The sequence below is a fragment of the Felis catus genome, chromosome B1, assembly GCF_018350175.1.
Source record: "Felis catus isolate Fca126 chromosome B1, F.catus_Fca126_mat1.0, whole genome shotgun sequence".
Lineage (NCBI taxonomy): Eukaryota > Metazoa > Chordata > Mammalia > Carnivora > Felidae > Felis > Felis catus.
Window position 1 is genome coordinate 17,339,128 of NC_058371.1, and position 26,146 is coordinate 17,365,273.

The following is a 26,146-nucleotide window of genomic DNA, read 5'->3' on the forward strand; positions in this document are numbered from 1 at the left end:
CCTTGCCTCTGGAGACATGTTGAGTAAGAAGTTTCTGTGGCCAAGGTCAAAGAGGTTTTTGCCTGTTTTTTCCTCTAGGATTTTGATGGCTTCCTGTCTTACATTTAGATCTTTCATCCATTTTGAGTTTATTTTTGTGTATGTTGTAAGAAAGTGGTCCAGGTTCATTCTTCTGCATGTCGCTGTCCAATTTCCCCAGCACCACTTGCTGAAGAGACTGTGTTTATTCCATTGAATATTCTTTCCTGCTTTGTCAAAGATTAGTTGGCCATACGTTTGTGCGTCCATTTCTGGGTTCTCTATTCTCTTCCATTGATCTGAGTGTCTGTTTTTGTGCCAGTACCATACTGTCTTGATGATTACAGCTTTGTAATACAGCTTGAAGTCTGGAATTGTGATGACTCCAGCTTTGGTTTTCTTTATCAAGATTGCTTTGGCTATTAGCAGTCTTTTCTGGTTCCAGACAAATTTTAGGATTGTTTGTTCTAGCTCTGTGAAGAATGCTGGTGTTATTTTGATAGGGATTGCATTGAATATGTAGACTGCTTTGGGTAGTATTGACATTGTAATAATACTTGTTCTTCCTATCCAGGAGCAGAGAATATTTTCCCGTTTTTTTGTGTCTTCTTCAATTTCTTTCATAAAATTTCTATAGTTTTCAATTTTAGATTTTCCACCTCTTTGGTTAGATTTATTCCTAGGCATTTTATGGTTTTTGGTGCAATTGAAAATGGGATCGGTTCCTTGATTTCACTTTTTGTTGCTTCATTATTGGCATATAGGAATGCAACTGATTTCTGTGTATTGATTTTGTATCCTGCAACTGTGCTGAATTCATGGATCAGTTCTAGCAGGTTTTTTGGTGAAACCTTCTAGGTTTCCCATATAGAGATCATGTCATCTGTGAAGAGTAATTTGGGTGCCTTTTATTTCTTTGTGTTGTCTGATTGCAGAGGCCAAGACTTCCAATACTATGTTGAATAACAGTGGCGAGAGTGGACATCCGTATCTTGTTCCTGACCTTAGGGGGAAAGCTCTCAGTTTTTCTCCTTTGAGGATGATATTAGCAGTGGGTCTTTGATATATGGCTTTTATGATCTTGAGGTATGATCCTTCTATCCCTTCTTTCTTGAGGGTTTTTATCAAGAAGGGATGCTGTATTTTGTTAAATGCTTTCTGTGCATCTGTTGAGAGGATCATGGGGTTCTTGTCCTTTCTTTTATTGATGTGATGAATCACATTGATTGTTTTGTGGATATTGAACCAGCCCTGCATCCAGGTATAAATCCCACTTGCTTGTGGGATAATTTTTGAATAATTCTTTTAATGTATTGTTGGATCCAGTTGTCTAATATTTTGTTGAGGATTTTTGCATCCATATTCATCAGGAAAATTGGTCTGTAGTTCTCCTTTTTAGTGGGGTCTTCATCTTGTTTTGGAATCAAGGTAATGTTGGCTTCATAGAAAGACTTTGGAAGTTTTCCTTCTGTTTCTTTTTTTTGGAACAACTTCAAGAGAATAGGTGTTAACTCTTCCTTAAATGTTTGATAGAATTCCCCTGGAAAGCCATCTGGCCCTACACTCTTGTTTTTTGGCAGATTTTTGATTACTAATTCCATTTCTTTACTAGTTATGGGTCTGTTCAAATTTTCTATTTCTTCCTATTTCAGTTTTGGTAGTTTATATGTTTCTAGGCATTTGTCCATTTCTTCCAGATTGCCCATTTTATTAGCATATAATTTCTCATAATATTCTTTTATTATTGTTTGTATTTCTGCTGTTGTGGTTGTGATCTCTCCTCTTTCATTCTTGATTTTATTTATTTGGGTCCTCTCCTTTTTCTTTTTGATCATACTGGCTAGTCGTTTATCAATTGTTAATTCTTTCAAAGAACCAGCTCCTGGTTTCATTGATCTGTTTTTTGGGTGATTTTTTTTTTTTTGGTTTCAATAGCATTGATTTCTTCTCTAATCTCTATTATTTCCTGAATTCAGCTGTTTTTGGGTTTTGTGTTCTTTTTCCAGTTCTTTAAGGTGTAAGGTTAGGTTGTGTATCTGAGACCTTTCTTCCTTCTTTAGGTAGGCCTGGATTGATACATACTTCGCTCTTATGACTGCCTTTGCTGCGTCCCAAAGGTTTTGGGCTATGGTGTTATCATTTTCGTTGGCTTCCATGTACTTTTTAATTTCCTCTTTAACTTCTTGGTTAGCCCATTCATTCTTTAGTAGGATGTTCTTTAGTCTCCAACTATTTGTTATCTTTCCAAATTTTTTCTTGTGGTTGATTTTGAGTGTCATAACATTATGGTCTGAAAATAGGCACGGTATGATCTCTATCTTTTTGTACTTGATGACAGCTGATTTGTGTCTGAGTATGTGATCTAATCTGGACAGCGTTCCATGTGCACTGGAGAAGAATGTATGTTTTGCTGCTTTAGGATGAAATGTTCTGAATGTATCTGTTAAGTCCATCTGGTCCAGTGTGTCATTCAAAGCCGTTGTTTCCTTGTTGATTTTCTGTTTAGATGATCTGTCTATTGCTGTAAGTGGGGTGTTGAAGTCTCCTACTGTTATGGTATTATTATCAATGAGTTTCTTTTTGTTTGTGATTAATTGATTTATATATTTGAGTGCTTTCACATTTTGCACATAAATGTTTACAATTAAATAGGTCTTATGGTGGATAGACCCCTTAGTTATGATATAATGCCCTTCTTCGTCTCTTATTACACTCTTTATGTTAAAGTCTAGATTGTCTGATATTAAGTATGGCTATTCGGGCTTTCTTTTGTCTAGAAGAGGATCTTAATGACACAGCCTGTGTACATTGATCTTCGTTCAGCCACCACTGTCCCTGACCACTAGGCTCACAAAGTTATGCACCGGAAACAGAAGTTATTAATGGGCCCAGCAACACAGAGTACTACTCATTAAAATGACCTGGTTATAGCCACTGCTGACCTGGTGTGTCAGCAACCTGTCAACAGCAGAGACCAACACTGATATGGCACCATTCCCCAAGAATATCAGCCAGACAATAGCGGTAGATTGATTACATTGGACCACTGCCATCATCAGAGGGGAAGTACTTTGTTCACAGTGGAATAGAAGCATATTCTGGATCTGGATTTGCCTTTCGTACCCTTAATTCTTCCACCAAGCTGACATTCATAGACTTACAAGATGCCTTTGTCTTTGTTTATGGTAAAAACACTGCTTCTGATGGAGGAACTCAATTTACAGCAAATGAAGCAAGGCATTGCGGTAGAATGCCTTGTGAAGGTTTAGTTCCAGCACCAGCTGGATGAGCCTAGGGTGTCCCCCAGGGTGTAGTGTGTGTTCTAAATCAGTGACTGGATTCATGGATCAGAAAATCAAAGGTGGAAATGGTCATTTTTCTTCACCTAATTATCCTAGTGATACCCTAGCAAAACATTTGCTTCCTGCCCTCACAACTTTAGGTTCTGTTCTCAAGTCTTAGCTCCCAAGAGAAGAATGCTCCACCAAGAGACATAACATTGGTTTCCCCAAACTGAAAGTTGAGACTGCCACCTGGCTGCTTTGGGCTCCTCCTCCCAGGGAATCAATAGACCGTCCCGAAGGGGGTGATTAATCCTGATTTTCAAGGGAAAACTGGGTTGTTACCACACAGTAGGAGCAGTGATGTGTGTATGTCTGCAATGCAGGAGCTGCCTGCAGTGCCTTGGTTTTGCCACACCCTGTGATTAAAGCCAAAGGAAAACCAAGCATCCCAATTGAGGCAGAAATGCCAATGTGGGGAACTTTGAGGAGGAAAGTTTGAGTCACCTGACAGGCAAGAAATCTCTCTCCCTAACACTGTATAAAGTTTGGGCCTTGAGTTTGTCCTCATCAACATGTTGCTACTCTAGCAATCTTGTTCCTAATTTGGTAACAATTAAATCTGTGCAGTGATGTAACCTGCGGAGAATTCATTTGCTTATGTGGACCCTCTTCAAAATGCTGGCGGGGGGAGCCCATTACTATGTACTATGGCAGGCTGGTCTCTGGGTTGTTTGTTACCTCTTCTGTATGTCACAGGCCTTGGAGTAGATGTCGCCGATATCTTTTCCAAGCCCCTTTTTCAAGTCCCTCTGCCGGGCTGGTAGGTGCACTTATCCCTGGAATTTTGATGAAGGTTGGGTGCTTCCATTTAGTTGCAGCTACACCCTTCTCCAGAGAATTGCCCTCAGTTGAGTAGACAATGGATGACCAATTGACAATGGAGTACAAAAGGCCAGCCCCTTCACCTTCAATGGCTACAACTCTGTGGTTGGATTTACACCCGGAGGCCTCAACTTCTCAGATCAGGCCAAGTCTCTGCTGGACCTGAGATCCTTTCCTTGCTTGCCTCTCCCCACCCTAGTCGAGTTCCTCACCCACCACAGGTCTCTCCCGAGAGCACTCCCTCAACAAAGCAGGAGCAGCGAACATGCCAGCTCCCTCTCAGGTTCTGTTTCTAGGCAACCTGAGATAGACAGACGTTCAGCTCTGTGATGCAGTTAGGTAGTTTTCTACACAAGTCACCCACTTCTAAGATAAAAAAAAAAAAAAGAAAAACTACTTACTATGCTATCTTACAGAAACAAACCAACCAGCCATATTGGGTAGAGGGTCCAGAGTTTAAATGCTTTTTGGTATTGCTTATTTTTTTTAAGTTTATTTATTTTGAGAGACAGAGAACATGCGTCCTCCTGAGCAGGGAAGAGGTGGAGAAAGAGGGAGAGACAGAGAATCCCAAGCAGGCTCCACACCGCCAGCACGGAGCCCGATGTAGGGCTCCAGTTCACTAACCATGAGATCATGACCTGAGCTGAAATCAAGAGTCAGATGCTTAACGGACTGAGCCACCCAGGTGCCCTGGTACTGCTTTTCAATCCTTTCATCCTTGTTATGTGTACACGTTTCCAACACCAAACCAGCACATGACCCCACTCATGTGCATAGAAGTCTGTCTCCCTCTAAAGATCTCTTGAGGTCCAGGACTGTGACTGCACAGTGCCTGGCACGTAGCACATGATCGGGAACAGTTTTCTGGGTGAACAAAGGTACCCTTAAGTCACTAAACCTCACTCATGCAAAGGTAGAAATTAGTTCCTTTTTTTTTTTTTTTTTTTTTTTTTGGCTCTTATTTGCCAGGATGTTGGTTTTCTCAACAGGCCAGTATTAGCCTGGAGTTGGACTTGGAAAGCAAGATTAGAGACCCCCTGAGTTATTGTTCATAATTAAAAATATAAAACCCTGGCTGTGCCTGAATTGTGCCTAACATCAAAGAGATAAAGACCAGTTTAAAGAGCGAAAAAATATACGTTGGCCACTCTTGAAAACATTTTTCATTTGTTTTACGCAGCAAATCCCATAGACTCACATCTAAGAAGTCCGGCTTAAAGAAGAAGCTATCTATTTTGCATATCAAAGCTCACAGGCAGTGCCTTACATTCTTAGATTTCAAAGGACTATATTTGAGAGACTTGTCTTTTCAGATTATTGGAGGCAGCGTGGACAGTAAGTTTAGAAACAAAAACATCTGCATTCAGATCCTGGCTATGACACCTGCTAACCACCCTCGGGTAAGTCACAGCTTCCCGGAGCCTCGGGCTCCTAATATGTAATAAATCAGGGTAACAATGACCACGGTGAGGAGTTGAGAGAGCGCATAGAGCACATTTGGCTTTGGATAAATATTTATTCCTTCTCTTCCACTGTGATGAAAACCACGTGTTGTGCTTCACAGAAAGTTCCTCCCCGGTCAGAAAGCCCTGGCTGAGGTGGCCTCTCTCCCGGCAAGGACTCCTCTCCCAATCCCTGCCGTCTTGCAGGGCTCTTCCTGGACACATAAGCCTCCTTTTATCCTTCTGGCTACCAGCCCTTTCCTCTCCCCTCAAAGGGGAGCCCCCTCCTCTCCCTCTCTTGTCTTCCCACCTGCTTTCAACTCACCTTCCTGTAACACCTGGATTCCACACACACCGCGTTGCTGAAACTTCTCTCCAGTCATCAGGGGCATTCTTGATGAGCCTTCACTCAGCCCTCCTCCTCCTTATGGTCCTGACATCTAATACCCTGTCCACGTAAACTGTCCATATACTACCCTGTGCGAAGAGTGTAACATACAATGCATGTGATACCTGATCACACCTTAGATTTTCGCTGTCTTGCTTCCTTGACCCCACTTGCCTCCCTGGCTCTTTGACGCTCTGTCTGCATCTCACTGTTTTCCCGGTCCTACTCCTTACCTTGGCGGTGACTCTTTAACACTGTAAACTTGAGTTGATCGATGGAGTGTCTTGGCTGTTCTGTTACCATACAGTAATATATGTAGTAAAAGAGACTAAGAAAACTTCCGCATATCATAAAGTGACATAACCCTCGAGCTGTAGTCCAGTTTTCAATTTTTAAAAGTGTGAAATCCTGCCAAGAACTCTCCTCATTTTCTAGATCTCATTACTCTTTTCCCAGAAGGGTGGTTTGGGGAGATGTTTGTAATATGTAAATATCCACCTTACAGTCCCATTGATTCGGCCTTTCATGTACAAGCTAAACACAAACTACTGATGTCAGCGGGGAGCCTGGGAAGATGGCGGAGTAGAAGGGCCCTGAGCTCAGCCTGTCCCACGTTGACAGCTAGACATCATCCGCATCCAAGTTAGTGACCTGGAGAGCGACCTGAAGACTGGAAGGGCAGACTCCGCAACTACATATAGAGAGGAAGCTGCATCCGAAAGGCTGGGAAGGGCAGGAAGGTGGAGAGGGGCTGGCTGCGGGAGGGAGGGAGCCACCTGCATGGAGAGGGCAGAGAAACGGGCCCTCGCACCAGGGAGCTCACACGGGGAAAACTACTCCCCATACGGTTTGACTATAAGAGCCAAAGGGCAGGCTGACTTGAGTTTGTAAAACCAGTGGGACTTGGAGCCTGGAGCTTTAAGAGTCAGCTGACTCAGCACTGGGCCACCCAGGCACCAGGGATGGCCAAGTGGCTGCCCTTAAAGAGACACAGCCTGTGTGGAGAGGCAACGTACACACAGCCGTTTACGCAAGGCTGGGAGGCAAAGAGGAGACAGGTCTGTTGGTAATGGTTTAGGAGTGTGTTCATGCCGCTTCCCGGCATAAACATGGGGCCACCTGAAGGGGGCAGGGTTGCACACACACGTGTACCTCAGGACAGGCCTCAGGGCAAACTTGGCGAAAGCTGTGCCCGTGCCCCACCCGGCCACTGCTGCTTGCCTGGCGGCACCCGCTGCCCAGATGCTGGGTGCACAGCTGTCTCCCTGCCCCGGGCCCAGCCGTGTGCTCGACAAACAGCCCCCAGCCACCACAGCGCTGCAGAAGATCTGGCCTAGGACTAGTGGCCCAACGTGAATTTTGCTACCACCAGTGCCCCGTTCTCAAGGTCCCTGCAGACAGGCACCCTCAGAGCTGGCCTGCCTGGGTCCCGCTAATACCGCACAAAGCAGACAAAACCAGCAACTGGCAAAGAGTCCGTGCGGACGACTGCACGGAAAGGAAAAGTGACTCAGACGCAGCAGCAGGGCATAAGCAACACACACGGGACACTCTCCTGAAGTGCCAGGTTCTGGTGAACAGGGGACGCTGCACTGCAGGGCACTCGAGGACCTCTTCTTCATAAAGTCACTACTTTCGAAAGAGAAGACACAGCTGCCTTTTTTTTTTTTTTTAATTTTTTTTTTCAACGTTTATTTATTTTTGGGACAGAGAGAGACAGAGCATGAACGGGGGAGGGGCAGAGAGAGAGGGAGACACAGAATCGGAAACAGGCTCCAGGCTCTGAGCCATCATCAGCCCAGAGCCCGACGCGGGGCTCGAACTCACGGACCGCGAGATCGTGACCTGGCTGAAGTCGGAGCTTAACCGACTGCGCCACCCAGGCGCCCCTGCCTTTTTTTTTTTTTTAACAGAGAAATAGGCACGGAGAGGCAGACAAAATGAGGAAACAGAGAAGTTTATCCCAAATGAATGAACAGGACAAGGGCACAACCTGAGATCTAAGTGAAACAAATATAAGGAAGATGCCTGATAGAGAATTTAAAAGCACTGATCATAAGGATATTTACCGGAGGAGCACTACTTACATTAGACAAAACAGGTCTTAAAACAAAGACTGTAAGAAGAGAAAAAGAAAAACACTATATAATTATAACATAATCTTCAATGAAAAGAACAATTGTGAATATTTTTTTTAATATAATATTGTCAAGTTAGCTAACATGCAGTGTATACAGTGTGCTCTTGGCTTCGGGAGTAGATTCCCGTGATTTGTCACTTACGTACAACACCCAGTGCTCATCCCAACAAGTGCCCTCCTCCATGCCCATCACCCATTTACCCCTCTCTCCTCCATCAACCCTCAGTTTGTTCTCTGTATGTAAGAGTCTCTTATGGTTCATTTCCCTGTTAGTAACTATTTTTTCCCCTTCCCTTCCCCCATGGACTTCTGTTAAGTTTCTCAATTCCACATATGAGTGAAAACATATGATATCTGTCTTTCTCTGACTGACTTATTGCACTTAGCATAAATACCCTCCAGTTCCATCCACATTGTTGCAAATGGCAAGATTTCATCCTTTTTCATTGATGAGAAGCACTCCCATTGTGTGTATGTGTGTATATATGTATGTATGTATATATATATATATATATATACATATTACACACATATATACACATATATATAATATATAGTATATATATGTGTATATATATATATGTGTGTGTGTATATATATATATATATATATATATCCACTTCTTTATCCATTCATCTGTTGATAGACATCTGGGCTCTTTCCATGACTTGGCTGTTGTTGATAGCCCTGCTATAAACAGGGATACATGTGTCCCTATGAATCAGCACTCTTGTATCCTTTGGATAAATTCCTAGTAGTATTATTGCTGGGTCGTAGAGCAATTCTATTTTTAATTTTTTGAGGAAACTCCACCCTGGTTTCCAGAGTGGCTGCATCAGTTTGCATTCCCACCAACAGTGCAAGAGGGTTTCCCTTTCTCCACATCCTTGCCAACATCTGTTTCCTGAATTTTTAATTTTAGCCCTTCTGACAGGTGTGAGGTGGTATCTCATTGTGGTTTTGATTTGTATTCCCCTGACAATGAGTGATGTTGAGCATCTTTTCATGTGTCTGTTAGCCATCTGGATGTCTTCTTTAGAAAACTGTCTGTTCATGTCTTCTGCCCATTTCTTCGCTGGATCATTTGTTTTTCAGGTGTTGAGTTTGGTAAGTTCTTAATAGATTTTAGATACTAACCCTTTATCTGATATGTCATTGGTAAATATCTTCCCCCATTCCGTCAGTTGCCTTTTAGTTTTGTTGAGTGTTTCCTTTGCTGTGCAGAAGCTTTCTAGCTTGATGAAGTCCTAATAGTTCTTTTTTTCTTTTTTTCCTTGCCTTTGGAGGCATGTTGAGTAAGAAGTTGCTGCATCTGAGGTCAAAGAGGTTGTTGCCTGTTTTCTCCTCTAAGGTGTTGATGGTTTCCCGTCTCACATTTAGGTCTCATCCATTTTCAATTTATTTTTGTGTGTGGTGTAAAAAAGCGGTCCAGTTTCATTCTTCTGCATGTTGCTGTCCGGTTCTCCTAGCACCATTTGCTAAAGAACTCTCTTTTTTCCATTGGATACTCTTACCTGCTCTGTCAAAGATTAGTTGGCCAAACATTTGTGGGTCCGATTCTGGAGTCTCTATCCTATTCCATTGGTCTATGTGTCTGTTTTTGTGCCAATACCATACTGTCTTGATGATTATAGCTTTGTAGTACAGGCTAAAGTCTAGGATTGTGATGCCTCCACCTTTGGTTTTCCTTCTATTTATTTATTTTTGTGAGAGAAAGAGCATGCATGGGGGAGGACTTGAGAAAAGAGGGGAAGATGTGAGTGAGACCTTTAACACAGAGATAAGGAATATCATAGCAGGGATAAAGGACTTAATAAATGCAATGAGAAACATGCCTGATGGAATGAATAGCAGGATGGAAGAAGCAGAAAAACAAGTTAATGACCTAGAAGACACAGTAATAGAAAGTAATCAAGCTAAATGGAAGAAAGAAAAAGAATTACACAAACTAAGTACAGACTTGGAAAACTCAGTGACTCCATGAAACATAATAACATTCATGTTTTAGGAGTCCCAGAAGAAGAGAGAGAGAAAGATGAGGCAGAGCATTTATTTGAAGAAACAGTACCTGTAAACTTCCCTAATCCGGGGAAGGAAACTTCCCTCATCTGGACACATCCAGATTCAGCAGGCACAGAGAACTCCCATCAAAATCAACAGAAGCAGGCACCAGGGCATATTATAATTAAATTTACAAAATAGAATGATAATAAGTTTTAAAAGCAGAAAGACAAAGGAAGCCCTTAACTAACAAGAGAAAACCCATAAGGCTAGCTGGAGATTTTTCAACAGAAACTTAGCAAGTCTGAAGGGAGTACCGTGATACATGCAAAATGCTGAATGGGAAAAATCTGCAGCCAAGAATACTCTACCCAGGAAGGCTATAGTTTAGAATAGAAGGAGACATAAAGAGTTTCCCAGGCAAAGACTAAAGGAGTTCATGACCACTAAACTAGCCCTGCAGGAAACAGTAAAGAGGACTTTTTGAATGGAACCGAGAGGCCCAATGTGGCAATATAAAGGTAGGAAACATCAAAGCAGTAAAAATGAATATTTATGTAAAAAATCAGTCAAGGCACCAACAATAACATATACCTAAATGTGGGGAGGAAAGGAGAAAATAAAAGGTTCAAACTTAAATGACCATTGGCTTAATATAGACTGTTATATGCAAAAGAGGTTGTATACAAACTTAATGGTAACCATATATTAAAATCCACTAATAAATATGCAAAGAATAAAGAGAAAGGAATCCAAATATGTAACTAAACAAAATCCACAAAACATGAAAGAAATACAGGAAAGGATCAGAGAAAATCTTCAGAAACAACTAAAAACAAGTAATAAAATGGCAATAAATACATGCCTATCAATAATTACGTTGAATTTAAATGGACTAACCACTCCCATCAAAAGACAGAGTGACAGAATGGATAAAAAAAAAACAATATATATGTGCTTCCTATAAAAAAATCATTTTAGGGGCACCTGGGTGGCTCAGTCAGTTAAGCGTCTGACTTCGGCTCAGGTCATGATCTCGTGGTCCGTGAGTTCGGGCCCCACGTCGGGCTCTGGGCTGATGGCTCAGAGCCTGGAGCCTGCTTCCGATTCTGTGTCTCCCTCTCTCTCTCTGCCCCTCCCCCGTTCATGCTCTGTCTCTCTCTGTCTCAAAAATAATAAAATAAACATTAAAAAAATTTTTATTTAAAAAAGAAAAGAATCATTTTAGACCTAAAGTCTCCTGAGATTGAAAGTGAGAGGATGGAGAAATATCTATCACACAAATGGAGGTCAAAAGAAAGCCGGAGTAGCAATACTTACATTAGACAAAATGGGCTTTAAGACAAAGACTGTAATAGAAAATAAGAACACTAATATAATATAATATAATATAATATAATATAATATAATATATCTTCAACAAGAATATAAAACAATTGTAAATATTTATTTTTTAATGTTTATTTTGAGAGAGAGCATAAGTGGGGGAGGGGCATAGAAAGAGGAAGAGAGAGGATCCCAAGCAGGCTCTGCTCTATAGGCACAGAGCCCAACATGGGGCACAGTCTCACAAACTTGTGAGATCATAATGTGAACGAAACTCAAGAGTCAAATGCTTAACTGACTGAGCCACCCAGGTGCCCCACAATTGTAAATATTTATACACCCAACATAGAAGCACCTGAATACATAAAACAGTTAATGACAACGTACAGGAACTGATCGATAGTAATACAATGGTAGTTAGGGACTTTAACACCCCACTTACATCAATGGACAGAGTATGTACACGGAGCATCAACAAGGAAACAATGGGTTTGAATGACACGCTGGAACAGATGGATTTAACAGATAATTTCAGAATATTCCATCCTAAAACCGCAGAATACACATTCCAAGTGCACATGTGCACATGGAGCATTCTCCAGAGTGGATCACATGTTAGGGCACAAAACCAGCCTCACCAAATTCAAGAAGATCAAAGTCATACTATGCCTCTCTTCTGACCACAAAGCTATGAAACTAGTAGTTAACTATAAGAAGACGGTCTGAGTAGACCACAAATACATGGAGGTTAAATAACATGCTACTAAACAATGGGTCAACCAGGAAATCAAAGCCAAATAATGAAGTACATAAAAACAAATGAAAATAAAAACACAACAGTCCAAAACCTCTGGGATAGAACATATGTGGTTCTAAGAAGTTTATAGCAATACAAACTCACCACAAGCAGCAAGAAAAATCTCAAATACACAACCTAACCTTAAACCTAAAGGAGCTAGAAAAAAGGAGTTAGAAATGAGTAAGACCTAAAAACAGCAGACAGAAGGAAATAATAAAGGTTAGAGCAGAAATCAATGATATAGAAACTAAAAAAGAAAAGAAAATCAATGAAACCAAAAGGTGGTTCTTTGAAAAAAATCAGTAAAATTCATAAACCTCTAGCCAGACTTCTCAAGAAAAAAAAAGAGAAAGTACTCGAATACTCAAATAAAATCACATATGAGAAAAGGGAAATAACACCACAGAAATAAAATCATAAGAGAACATTATGAAAAACTGTATCCGAACAAATTGGACAGCATGCAAGAAATGAACAAATTCCTAGGAATGTAAAAACTCACAAAACTGAAACAGGAGGAAATAGCAAATTTGAAAAGACTGATAACCAGTGAAGAAATTGAGTCAGTAATCAAAAAACTCCCCACAAACAAAAGTCCAGGAGCAGATGACTTCACAGGTGAATTCTGCCAAACATTTAAAGAGGAATTGATACCTATTTTTTAAAACTACTTCAAAAAATAGAAAAGAAGGAAAACTTCCAAATTCATTCTATGAGGCCAGCCTTACCTTGAACCAAAACCAGATGAAGACACCAATAAAAAAGAGAATTACAGGGGCGCCTGGGTGGCGCAGTCGGTTAAGCGTCCGACTTCAGCCAGGTCACGATCTCGCGGTCCGGGAGTTCGAGCCCCGCGTCGGGCTCTGGGCTGATGGCTCAGAGCCTGGAGCCTGTTTCCGATTCTATGTCTCCCTCTCTCTCTGCCCCTCCCCCGTTCATGCTCTGTCTCTCTCTGTCCCAAAAATAAATAAATGTTGAAAAAAAATTAAAAAAAAAAAAAAAAAGAATTACAGGCCAATATCTATGGTGAACATTGAGTCAAAACTTCTCAGTAAAATACTAGCAAACCAAATCCAAAATACATTTAAAAACTCATTCACCATGATCAAGTGGAATTTACTTTAGGGCTGGAAGTGTGGTTCAACATTGGCAAATCAAACAAGACACATCACATCAATAGGAGAAAGGGTAAAAACCACATGAGCCTTTCAATCGATGTAGAAAAAAAAGCATTTGACAAAGTAAAACATCGATTCATGATTTAAAAAAAAAAACAAACTCAACAAAATAGGTTTAGAGGGAACACACCTCAAGATAATTAAAGTCCGGCTATGAAAAACCCACAACTAACTCATTCTGAATGGGGAAAAACTGAGAGCTTTTCCTCTATGGTCAGGAACAAGACAGGGCTATATACTCTCACCACTTTCATTCATCATAGTATTAGATGTCTTAGCCACAGCAGTCAGACAACAAAAATAAATAAAAGGAATCAAAACTGTTAAGAAGGAAGTAAAACTTTCCCTATTTCCAAATGACATGATGCTCTATATAGAAAACCTAAAGACTCCAATAAAAAACTGCTAGATACAAAAGCACCGTACGGCAACTGGTTGCATTTCTGTACGTTCAGAATGAAGCAGCAGAAAGAGAAATTAAGAAAATTCCATGTACAATTTCACCCAAAACAATGATACCTGGGGAACACATCTAACCAAAGTTGTGAAAGACCTGTACTCTGAAAACTCTAAAACACTGATCAAATAGACTGAAGATAACAGAGAGAAATAGGTAGACATTCCATGCTCGCAGATGGGAAGAACGAATACTGTTAAAATGTCTATACTATCCAAAGCAACCCGCACATTTAACGCAATCCCTATCAAAACACCAGCAGCATTTTTCACATAGCTGGAACAAAGAAGCCTAAAATTGGTATGGAGCCGCAAAAGACCCTGAATAGCCAAAGCAATCTTGAAAAAATTTCTAGATTATAGGTTATATTATAAAGCTGGAGTAATAAAAACTTCAGGGTGCTGGCACAAAAATAGACACGTAGATCACTAGAACAGTATAGAAAGCCCAGAAATTAATCCACAATTATATGGTTGATTAATTTTCAATAAAGCAGGAAAGAATATCCAATGGGAGAAGGACATTCTCCAACAAATAGCATTGGGAAAACTGGACAGCAACAAGCAAATGAACGAAACTGGACCACTTATTATACACAAAAATAAATTCAAAATGGATTAAAGCCCTAAATGTGAGACTTGAAACCATAAAAATCCTAGAACACAGGCAATAACCTCTTTGACATCAGCCATAATAACATTTTTCTACTCGTGTCTTCTGAGGCAGGGGACGTAGAAGCAAAAATAAACTATTGGAACTCCATCAAAATAAAAAGCTTTGCACAGCAAAGGAAACCATCAACAAAACTAAAAGGCAACCTACAGAATGGGAGAAGATACTTGGCAAACGACATCTCTGATAAAGGGTTAGTATCCAAAATATATAAAGAACTCAACACCTAAAGGCTAATAATCCGATTAAAAGATGAGCAGAAGGCATGAACAGACGTTCCTCCAAAGAAGACCTCTCAGATGGCCAACATGAAAAGATGCCCATCATATCTTGCCATCGGGGAAATGGAAATCAAAAGTACAACGAGCCACCACCTCATCCGTGTCAGAATGGCTAAGATCAACAACCAAGAAACAACAGGTGTCATTGAGGCTGTGGAGAAAAAGGAACACGTGCACTCTTGGTGGGACTGCAAACTGGTGCGGCCACTGTGCAAAACAGTGTGGAGATTCCTTAAAAAGTTAAAACTATAACAATTGCACCACTGGATATTTACCCCCCAAATACAAAAACACTGATTCAAAGGGATGCATGCACCCCTATGTTAATAGCAACATCATTTACAATAAACGAAGTCTGGAAATAGTGCAAGTGCCCATCAATGGGCACTGATATATGGATAAAGAAGTGGCATATGCATATATATATATAATATGTAATATATATTATATTATAATATATAATATATAATATGTTATATATTATATAATATATAATATGTTATATATTATAATATAATATATAACATATATAATATATTATAAAATATATATATTATAATATATATTATAACATAATATATAATATATAATATAATATAATATATATTATATATAATAATATAATATAATATATATAATGGAATATTAGCCATGAAAAAAAGTAATGAAATCTTGCCATTTGCAACATGGAAGGGGCTAGAAGGTATAATGGTAAATGAAATAAAGTCAGGCAGAGAAAGACAAATACCATATGATTTCACACATGTGGAATTTAAGACCCAAAACAAATGAGCAAAGGGAAAAAATATGAGAGAGAGAGAGGTAAACTGAGAAACAGACTCTTAATTATAGAGAACAAACTGATGGTTACCAGACGGAGAGGGGGTTGGGGGATTGGTTAAATAGGTGATGGGGATTAGGTAGTTCACTTGTCGTGTGGAGTCCTGGGTCACATATGGAAGTGTTGAATACACTATATTGTACACCTGAAGTTAACACTGTATGTTAACTGGAATTAAAAACTTAACCAAATTACTGATGTCTACACCATTATTTATATTACAAAATCAAGAATAAAACTTTAAACACAAACAACTTTAAAAACATATTTTAACCACATTAACCGGCAATCAAAAAAAAGCTCGTGTTCACTCTGAGATTGTAGTCTTTATTTTCTTTATCTTGAAGAATTCTGTGAAATCTCAGCTTATAAAAGCAAATCAGTGGCGCTTAGTAATATTTCTAATTAGACAAGAGCTCTAAATTGCTAAATTCCAAACAAGAATTACTGTCATTATTTAAACAGGAACAATCAGGGGCGCCTGGGTGGCGCAGTCGGTTGGGCGTCCGACTTCAGCCAGGTCACGATCTCGCGGTCCATGAGTTCGAGCCCCGCGTCGGGCTCTGGGCTGATGGCTCAGAGCCTGGAGCCTGTTTCTGATTCTGTGTCTCCCTCTCTCTCTGCCCCTCCCCCGTTCATGCTCTGTCTCCCTCTGTCCCAAAAATAAATAAACGTTGAAAAAAAAATTTTTTTTAAACAGGAACAATCATAGTATCATCCTATTTATATGCTAAAATGGGAGGAGAAATGAAATAAAAGCTAGTACTACAAAAGTATGAATTAAGATTCTCATCAAGTTCATTTTAGAAATTCAAAATGTGACTCTCCTTTTTATGTTCTTAGAATTTAAATACTTAGGGGCACCTGGCTGGCTCAGTCAGTAGATCATGTGACTCATGATCTCAGGGTTGTGAGTTCAAGCGCCATGTTGGGTGTAGAGATTACATAAAAATAAAAAATTTTACGAAACAAAAAAGAACTTAAGTACCTAAAGTAGTGTTAAGGATTGTACTCTGCCTTAGAAATAAAAATACATTCACCTGTCTTAATTCTACCCAAGTACTAAATAACAAAGAATTTATTGTGTTTCCCAGAATGTTACATTTAAAGCACAATGAACTTTAAGTTTAGCAATCCTGTAATCCTTACAGCATTAGTACTGTCCTGAATTAATAAGTGAGGAAATGAAACAAATAAATTTCCCAAGGTCACACCCATTGGATGGCAGGGCCAGGATTTTACTCCAGGTTATCTGGTTCCACAGCCCACATTCTTCAGAGGGAACATACTACCAAAAATAATTGAGTCTATAAAGAACTAACTTTCCACAGATAAGGAATGTTTCATATATAAAGTATTAAATATAAAACAACTTTATATACGTGTAACCTCCCTCTATCTCTAACCTGTTTTGTAAACAAGCTTTTAAAAAACTTACATGGTAAAGATTTAATACCTGTGTGTGTGTGCGCGCGCGCGCACACACACACACACACACACACACACACACACACAATGGAATATTACTCAGCCGTCAAAAAGAATGAAATCTTGCCATTTGTGGTGACATGGAGTAGAGAGTATTATGCTGAGCAAAATAAGTCAATGAGAGAAAGACATACTGTATGCTTTCACTCATAAGTGGAATTTAAGAAACAAAACAGATCAACATGTGGGAAGGAGGGGGAAAAGAGAAGAAACAAACCACAAGAGAATCTTAATGATAGAGAACAAACTGAGGGTTGATGGAGGTGGCTGGGCTACATGGGTGATGAGTATTAAGGAGGGCACTTGTTGGGGCGCCTGGGTAGCTCAGTCAGTTGAATGTCCATCCTTGGCTCCGGTCATGATCACATGGTTCACGAGTTTGAGCCCCATATCGGGCTCGCTGCTGTCAGCTCAGAGCCCGCTTCATTCCTCTGTCCCCCTCTCTCTCTACCCCTCCCTCACTCACGCTCTCTCTCTCAAAAATAAATTAAAAAAAAAGACATTTGAATGGAGGGCACTTGTTGTGATGAGCACTAGTTGTAAGTGATGAATCATTAAATTCTACTCCTGAAACCAATATTGTACTGTGTGTTAACTAAATAAAAATAAGTAAAATAAAAAGCTAGAAACAAAGCCCGTTACCCCTTTCAAGATTATAAGAGAGTTTTGTATTTCTAAGTATGTTAAGAAAATTAGAAAAGAGGAAATAACTAGTTATTGGTTATAATATTATCATCTTCCCTTTAATAACTATGTCAGAAAAGGTTTTAAAATTTAAGTTAGCAGGCAAGTTCTCAAACCTTCTCCAACAGGTGTTTTTTCAGGCTGTATTACTTTCTCCAGAAGATATGAGCCAGTGTATTATTCGCAAATTGCTAGGCTGTGTCTCCATTACTGACAATTACTCGGAGGTTCTCTCCTTAATTCTGCCCCTTGTGTGAACTCACTTTCATGTTTCCCTATTTATTACCTATTTTTTCATCCTGAGGTAACAGCTTTTATTTACTTATTTTTAATTTGAATTTCAGCTACACCATGAATAATTTATTTTAAATTTTTTAAGATTTTTCATTGGAATAGAGCTGACCTACAATATTACATTAGTTCCATGTTTACAAACAACACAGTGATTCGACTTTCATGTACATCACAAAATGCTCACCATAGTGAGTGTAGTTTGCATCTGTCAGCCAAGCAGGATTTTTTTTTTTTGAGAGAGAGAGAGAGAGAATGAATACAGGAAGGAGGGGGAGAGAGGGAGGGGAACAGAGAATCCAAAGTGGGCTCCACGCTGACAGCCAACGGCCCGGTGTGAGGCTCGAACCCGTGACCGGAGCTGAAGTCAGCCTTAACCAACTGTCACCCAGCTGCCCGTAGGCAGGATCTTTTAAAACATCTCATGACTACTTCAGGCTTCAGCTGCCATCCGACCAGCCAACTTGCAAATTCCTCTCGAAAAATTTTTCTGCTACATAAACATGTTTCTAGTCTTACACCTCTGTATGCCAGGTCTTAATTTTTATGTGAAAATAAAAGAATTTTAAGTGCCCGAATGAAAGCACCCTCTTTGGAAGTAGGATCCAAGCTTAGCCTGTCGTCTTGTATTTTCACAAACCAACAAGTATTTATATTCTGTCTTAAACTGTAGGTATGCACTAAGTATTGACTTAAATGAATATTCAATCCAGTAAGTTCCAAAAGCGCTCACTGTCAGAGCAGGCAAGCATCCTTTTAAGCCGGAAGTGCCACAACTCAAATTAAACCTAAGTAGCCTGAGTAATATTCAGCGCCAAGTAGATTTGTTTGTTGTTCTTTTTCTTGTCCCCTTTTTCTAAGACGAATGCCTTCAGTGTGATTGCTGAAAGTGGATAGCTCTGTAGAAGAATAAATCTTAGGACATCTCAATCGAAAATCCAGAAGTTTATTCCGCACTTGCAGTATCATTGAATTTCACTGAAATTTCTTGCATGTCACATACAGCCCCCAGGTGTCATGTAAACTTGGTTAGCCAACCTATTTGAAAGGTGAAGAACTTAGGATGCTGATTAAGGAAGCATCTTTACAAAGGCGGGGGTGGGTGACACTGGTGTTACCATGCGGAGTTCTAAGCACGAACAACTGCTTCTTTAAAAACAATCCGTTAATTGCCTCTGGTAGCCTAGAAACATCCTGAGAGCGTGCATATTTCTTATGCTAGAAAATAGGGCATTTCGCTCAGCTAGGTAACTTAAAACCGCTTAAGGGAGGAAATTCAAGACATCTTAGATCACGCTATTCACCTCAAATATTCCAATTATCATTTTTTAAAGATGCTAATAAAGAATTAGAACAATGTCCAGAGACTCTATGGAGATTTAAAACGACCTCCAAAGCAGATATTTTTCCAAACGGGTATTTTTTTTAATTGACGTATAATTGACCTACAATGTTGCATTAGTTTCTGGCACACAACGTAGTGAATCAACATCTGTATCTGTGATGCTCTGCTCCCCACAGATGTAGCTACCATCAGTCACCATACACTAGTGAAATACCACTGAATACATTCCCTTTGCTATACCTTTCATTCGTGTGATTTATTCATCCCATAACTGGAATCCTAAACTTCCCATTCCCCTTAACCAATTTGCCCATCTCCTATCTCCCTCCTCTCTCCCTCCTCTCTGACAACCACCAATTCTCTGTGTTTATGGGTCTTGTGTGTGTGTGTGTGTGTGTGTGTGTGTTGGGTGATTCCACATATAAGTAAAACCGAATGGTATTTGTCTTTCTTTAACTCACTTCACTTAGCATAATACCGCCTAGGCCGACTTATGTTGTGGCAAATGGCAAGATCTCATTCTTTTTTATGATTAATATTCCCTTGTGTTTGTGTGTGTGTGTTGAATTCTTTATCCACACATCTATCGATGGACACTTCAGTTGTCTCCATATCTCAGCTGTTATAAATAATGCTACAATGAATATGGGACATAGATCTTTACAGGTTGGTGTTTTTGTTTTCTTTGGGTAAATAACCAGTAGTGGAATTATTGAATCATGGGGTATTTCTATTTTTAATGTTTGGAGGAACCTCCGTACTGTTTTTCACAGTGGCTGCACCAATTTCCATTCCCACCAACAGTGCATGAGGGATTTCTTTTCTTTATGTCCTTGCCAACACTTGCTATTTCTTCTTCTTGATTATAGCCATCCTAACAGATGTGAGATGATACTTCATTGTGGCTTTGATTTGCATACTCCTGATTATTGGCGATATTGAGCATCTTCTTATGTGTCTGTTGGCCATCTGTATGTCCTCTTGGAATAATTTCTGTTTACGTCTTTGGTCCACTTTTTATTCAGATTGTTTTTTTTTATATTGAGTTGTATAAGTTCTTTATATGTTTTGGATATTAATTGCTTTTCGGAGGTATCGTCTGCAAGTAACTTGCATTCAGTAGGTTGACTTTTAGTTCTGTTGATGATTTCCTTCACTGTGCAAAAACTGTTTTTATTTTGATGTACTCCTAATAGTTTATTTTTGCCTTTGTTTCCTTCACCTGAGGAGACATATCTAGAAAAATGCTGCTATGACCAGTGTCAGAGAAATGACTGCCTGTGTTCTCTCTAGGATTTTTATGGTTTCACATTTAGGTCTTTAGTCCATTTAGAGTTTATTTTTGTGTATGGTGTAAGAAACTGGTCCAATTTTATTCTTTGGCAGGTAGGTCTCCAGTTTCACAGCACCATTTATTTGAAGAGACTGTCTTTTCTCCACTGTATATTCTTGCCTCCTTTGTCATAAATTAATTGAACATATAACTGTGGGTTTATTCCTGGACTCTCTGTTCTGTTCCATTTATCTTTGTGTCTATTTTTATGCCAATACCATATTGTTTTGACTCCTACAGCTTTGTAGTATATCTTGAAATCTAGGATTGCGATGCCTCCAGCTTTGTTCTTCTTTCTCAAGATTTCTTTGGCTATTCCGGGTCTTTTGTGATTCTATACAAATTGTAGGATTGTTTATTCTATGTGGAATAATAATATGGCATTTTGATAACGATCGCATCAAATCTGTAAATTGCTTTGCGTAGGGCAGACATCCTCACAATATGAATTCTTCCAATCCGTGAGCATGGTATATCTTCCCATTTGTTTGTGTCATCTTCACTTTCTTTCAGCAGTATTTTATCATTTTCAAAGTACAGATCTTTCATCTCCTTGGCTAAGTTTATTCCTAAGCATTTATTCTTTTTGGTGCAATTGTAAATGGAATTGTTTTCAATTCAGATACTTTTCAAATCAGGTATTTAAAAAAACAGAACCATCAAATGTTGGTAAGAACTAAATGCAGGAGGTTTAATTTAGGACATTTTATCTTTGGTTACCTTTCAGAATAGCCAAGGGAAAAATGATTGTGAAAGCTAGCAAAAATAACCTCCATCATATCCACGATTAATGCTGAAAGTTGCTACTTTCTTATGCAATGAATAGGTGGAGGAACCAAAGATCAGATCCAAATTTAATCCTGTAGACCAAAACTCAATGACATATTTAGGAGTCTTAATCCAGTTTCCAGGCAATTCTGAGGATTACTTTGGCAAATTTGGATAAAATTTGGGGTTCACTAATAAAATACTACACAGACCAGAAAAAAAAAAAAACAACAGAAAAATTTAAACAGTAGCCAAGCATGCAAGAGAAAAAAAATCAATAAAATGTCTTTACAAATAGAATATTGCCTTGAATCAATAATTTTAAATATCATGAAGAGCTGTAGGAAAGGAATGTCAACAGTACAGAGAAGAATTCTATCAGATAGTGAATTGTGTTAAACATTGACTTTGTTAGCTTGAAATCATTTTCCACATCTGTACATACATTTAGGTCATAAGTTTTTGAATGATAAATACTTGTCTGAGAAAGTTATTGTAGCTTGCAGAGGTGATTCATTTTAAATTAGAGAATGGCTTGGATATTGAAGTAATCAGCCTCTCAAAGGTTGGATATTGAAACCATCAGAATCTGAGTCCTACATGCTGCAGGGGGATAATGTTTATTATGAAAGGGAAAATGGACACCTAAGAGAATTTATGCAATTTCCATAATGTTGCCAAAGAGAATTCAATCCTAAATCTTTAGTTTCTGACTGATTTCACTTATCATTCATATTGTCCACTTAAAAAAAATGAGCATTGGGGCGCCTGGTTGGCGCAGTTGGTTAGGCGTCCGACTTCGGCCAGGTCACGATCTCGCGGTCCGTGAGTTCGAGCCCCGCGTCGGGCTCTGGGCTGATGGCTTGGAGCCTGGAGCCTGTTTCTGATTCTGTGTCTCCCTCTCTCTCTCTCTGCCCCTCCCCCGTTCATGCTCTGTCTCTCTCTGTCCCAAAAATAAATAAACGTTGAAAAAAAAATGAGCATTAAAAAAATAACATAAAAAGTACTAATTGTAGAATACATACTAATAATAACATGATAGCATTATTTCTGTAGTATTTTATAATTTCAAGGCGATAGGTGGGTGGATGGGTGGGCCGAATCTAAATCTATTCTCCTAGCATCCCTGTGACACAAGATGGGGAACTAAGGCTTAGACAGATTGAATCACTAGACCCAACACATATTACAAATAAAGGTATCGCAGATATAAAGGACTCAGCCTGGGTCTTCAGATTTTAATTCCTGTGCCCCTTCCACTGTTCCGCACTGGGTTGTATGCTGGAGTAAGAAATACCGATCATTTATCTGTGAATTTGGAGTTTCAGGGTTGTTGTTTTTTTTTTTTTTTTTTTTTCAATCTACCTGAGGAGGTCTATATAAGAACAAATAAAATGCGGGGAAGTGCTTTGAAAATTGAGAATTGCTCTATGTGCACAAGTACAAAGCACTAGGCCTCCTAAATAAAAGGTTGTTTTTATACTTCATCTGCAGAAATCAGGTCAAAATAGCTGTCTGTGAAAAGTGCACCGCACACAACAACCTCACAAGTTGCCCACTTTCCTTTCCTCAAGCTTGAAAAACGTTTCACGCCTGAATTAATAAATTTGCAAAATAAGATTGTAGGATTGAAAATCTAAATGCCTTTAATAATAGGGGTTAGCTTGATAAGGGCGCTGGAAAATACTCCCGATTTAAATGGAAATGTTCATCATAAGATGACCAGCGGTTTTTGCAAAATCAGTTATGGATGAGAACAATATAAAAGAGGTTTTACTTTTATCACAAAAGGTTTAGATTTTCAATTAAGACACCGGAGCTGAGTTTTGAGGAATACTCTGGATCTGTTCTAATTGCCCATGTCCCAGAAGTCAGACCTTTGTTAGAATTCTATTTACTTCATATCTGAATTCTCTGGATATTAAATGAATCGTAGGACAGCATCACTTTAAGGAAGAAGAGACTGTAACAGGCAAAATGAACCTTTATGGAAAAAAAGATTTCTGAATGGAGAAACTGACTGAATAATATTGTCCAAAATGTATTGGCTTTTGTTTGTTTTAATGTTTATTGAGAAAGAGAGCACGCATGAGCAGAGGAGGGGCAGGGAGAGAGGGAGTCAGAATCCGAAGCAGAATCTTGGCCGTCAGCACAGAGCCTGACGTCGGGCTCAAACCCACGAACTGCAAGACCGTGACCTGAGCCGAAGTCGGACACTTCACTGAGCCACCCAGGTGCCCCCAAATGTATGGTTTTTCTTTTTATTGTGGGATTGGGGCATTTGGTTCATAAACGGATATTTTGTTTGATGTTTTTGGCTTTAAAGATCCCACAGACCACTGGTTTTTAAATCACCAGTAAACTATGAAACTAGCCGCCTTCAGGACCCCAGTAGAGACATCCCAAACTGATTTTGCAGGAGAGATTGTCTGATTATTCTGTAACACGGTGAAGGGCTTCCTTCTATCTTTGAACACCTATCTATCTTCCTTCTATCTTCTTCTATCTTCCTTCCATCTTTGAACATCTAAGAGTGATACGCTCACTCATGTGAACCCCTCAGTTCTTTAGACGTGTGTTGTCACCAACAAGCAGGCTGGCTGCCAATCTAGCCTGCTCCTCCTCAGTTGTTACATTTTTGAAGGGGTCACTACAGGCCTAGAAGAGCCAGTCCAGGTGGTCCAACCAGAGGCCAGAAAGCTCCCCCAGGGGGACTGTTCACACCCATACACCGTGGGTCAGTTCATCATAAGTGTCCCCAGCGCATCCCACCCAAGCTCACAAGAACCTGCATAAATCCCAGGGATCCAACCTATTGTCTCTGTGTAGTCGGTTACTTCGTTCTCTGCCAAGAAGGGAGAACTACTTGGGAAATGTCTAAACCTTGGGAGTATTTCTTGGGAAATAAAACAGGGAAACTAGATGTTCTGCTGAGATTTTTTTTTTTTAATTTTTTTTCAACGTTTTTTTATTTATTTTTGGGACAGAGAGAGACAGAGCATGAACGGGGGAGGGGCAGAGAGAGAGAGGGAGACACAGAATCGGAAACAGGCTCCAGGCTCTGAACCATCAGCCCAGAGCCTGACACGGGGCTCGAACTCACGGACCGCAAGATCGTGACCTGGCTGAAGTCGGACGCTTAACCGACTGCGCCACCCAGGCGCCCCTCTGCTGAGATATTTTTTAGCAGATAGGACACGAATCACCCAGATAGTTTAGGACAAGTGAGACATACTTTCATCATAACACCATATCCTAGGTCTGTGATGCCTGTTATCACTGTATGTGTATATAACATTGCATTCACAATTCTTTTTTTAATTTTTTGTAATGTTTATTATTTTTGAGAGAGCGAGCATGGGAGGGGCAGAGAGAGAGGGGGACAGAGGATCCAAAGCGGGCTCCATGCTGAGAGCAGCCAGCCCCATGTGGGGCTCGAACTCATGAACCGTGAGATCATAACCTGAGCCGAAGTCAAACGCCCAACCAACTGAGCCACCCAGGAGCCCTGCACCCACAATTCTTATTGCTAGTCAATCTCATAACATTAGAATGTCCAACTTCACAGTGAGTTTAATCACCATGCAAAAAAGGATACTAGAAGCACAAAGACTCAGCTTTTGTCCCACCCCATCATTTTGCTGATGTGAAAACAGTCCGGGAAGATGGTGATTTATCTGTAATCGCAGATCCATTCAGTAAAGAGGACCTGGAGTCCAGGTTCTAGATCAGTTCTCTTTACAGGCTCCTCCCACACTTCCCTGTAGGATCCGGTGACAGGTTTGTCCCCAACACAGGAGTACTTGACTATAAGCACATGCATATACTTGTTTGCACCCCATATGTGATGACAAATCCACCTCTATCATCATGCCTTGCCCCTGAACTTTCTCCTGACATTTGAGTTAATAAGGGAAGCTTCCATATGCCCCTTCCATACCACCTGTCCCCATTCTCACAGGATCCCAAGCGAGTCAGAACTTAGAACAAGGCAGATTGCCCTCAGGAGCTCATGAATGGCAGGTGACCCAGATATTCTGAGTTTTATTTCAGACATATTACTGCTTTGAATTATTTTGCAGGGTAGCACAGAGGCCAAAATATAGATGAACTTTTCTTTTAAGGCATTTGTGAGAGAACTTCTAGAATATAATACATTTGTAAGTTCAGGACTATCTGATGCATGGCACAATTAGGAAATGGATGCACATGTGACCTCTTTGAAGAGATCAAACCTAATGATGGTGATTAAAAGATATTGAAGAACAGAGTCAGAAACCGTGGTGGAGAAGAAAAGAGAAAGCGAAGGAAGAGAAGGAAAGAGAGCAAAGAGAAAATGACAGCCAGGGGTACAGTGACCAGAGCGGTCAAGGGCTCAATCAAGGTAGCTATGAACACATTCGATGGGACCTAGCCAGGAATACTGGTGAACTGATGGTGAGGGTGGCCAAGGGCACTGGGGGAGGCAGTGAGCCTCAGCTTTCCTTATCTGAGCAAAGGATAGAAACAAAGAGTCAAGTTCAAT

The 26,146-nt window shown here is 39.9% G+C and overlaps 1 protein-coding gene and 1 long non-coding RNA gene across 3 annotated transcripts in view; one reads left to right on the forward strand and one right to left on the reverse strand.

Annotated features, from left to right (window-relative positions):
- LOC123384774 overlaps positions 1-5,797 on the forward strand; it is a 128,050-nt gene extending 122,253 nt beyond the window's left edge. The window contains exon 3 of one of the 2 annotated variants that reach the window (XR_006596298.1): positions 5,501-5,796. This is a non-coding gene — a long non-coding RNA (uncharacterized LOC123384774). Of the gene's footprint in view, positions 1-5,500 lie in introns of both variants that reach the window. The other variant, XR_006596300.1, reaches the window with a different exon arrangement.
- The window catches only part of MTNR1A (melatonin receptor 1A), a 39,897-nt gene that overhangs the window by 7,526 nt on the left and 6,225 nt on the right, over positions 1-26,146 (reverse strand). The gene's annotated exons all lie outside the window — the stretch shown is intronic.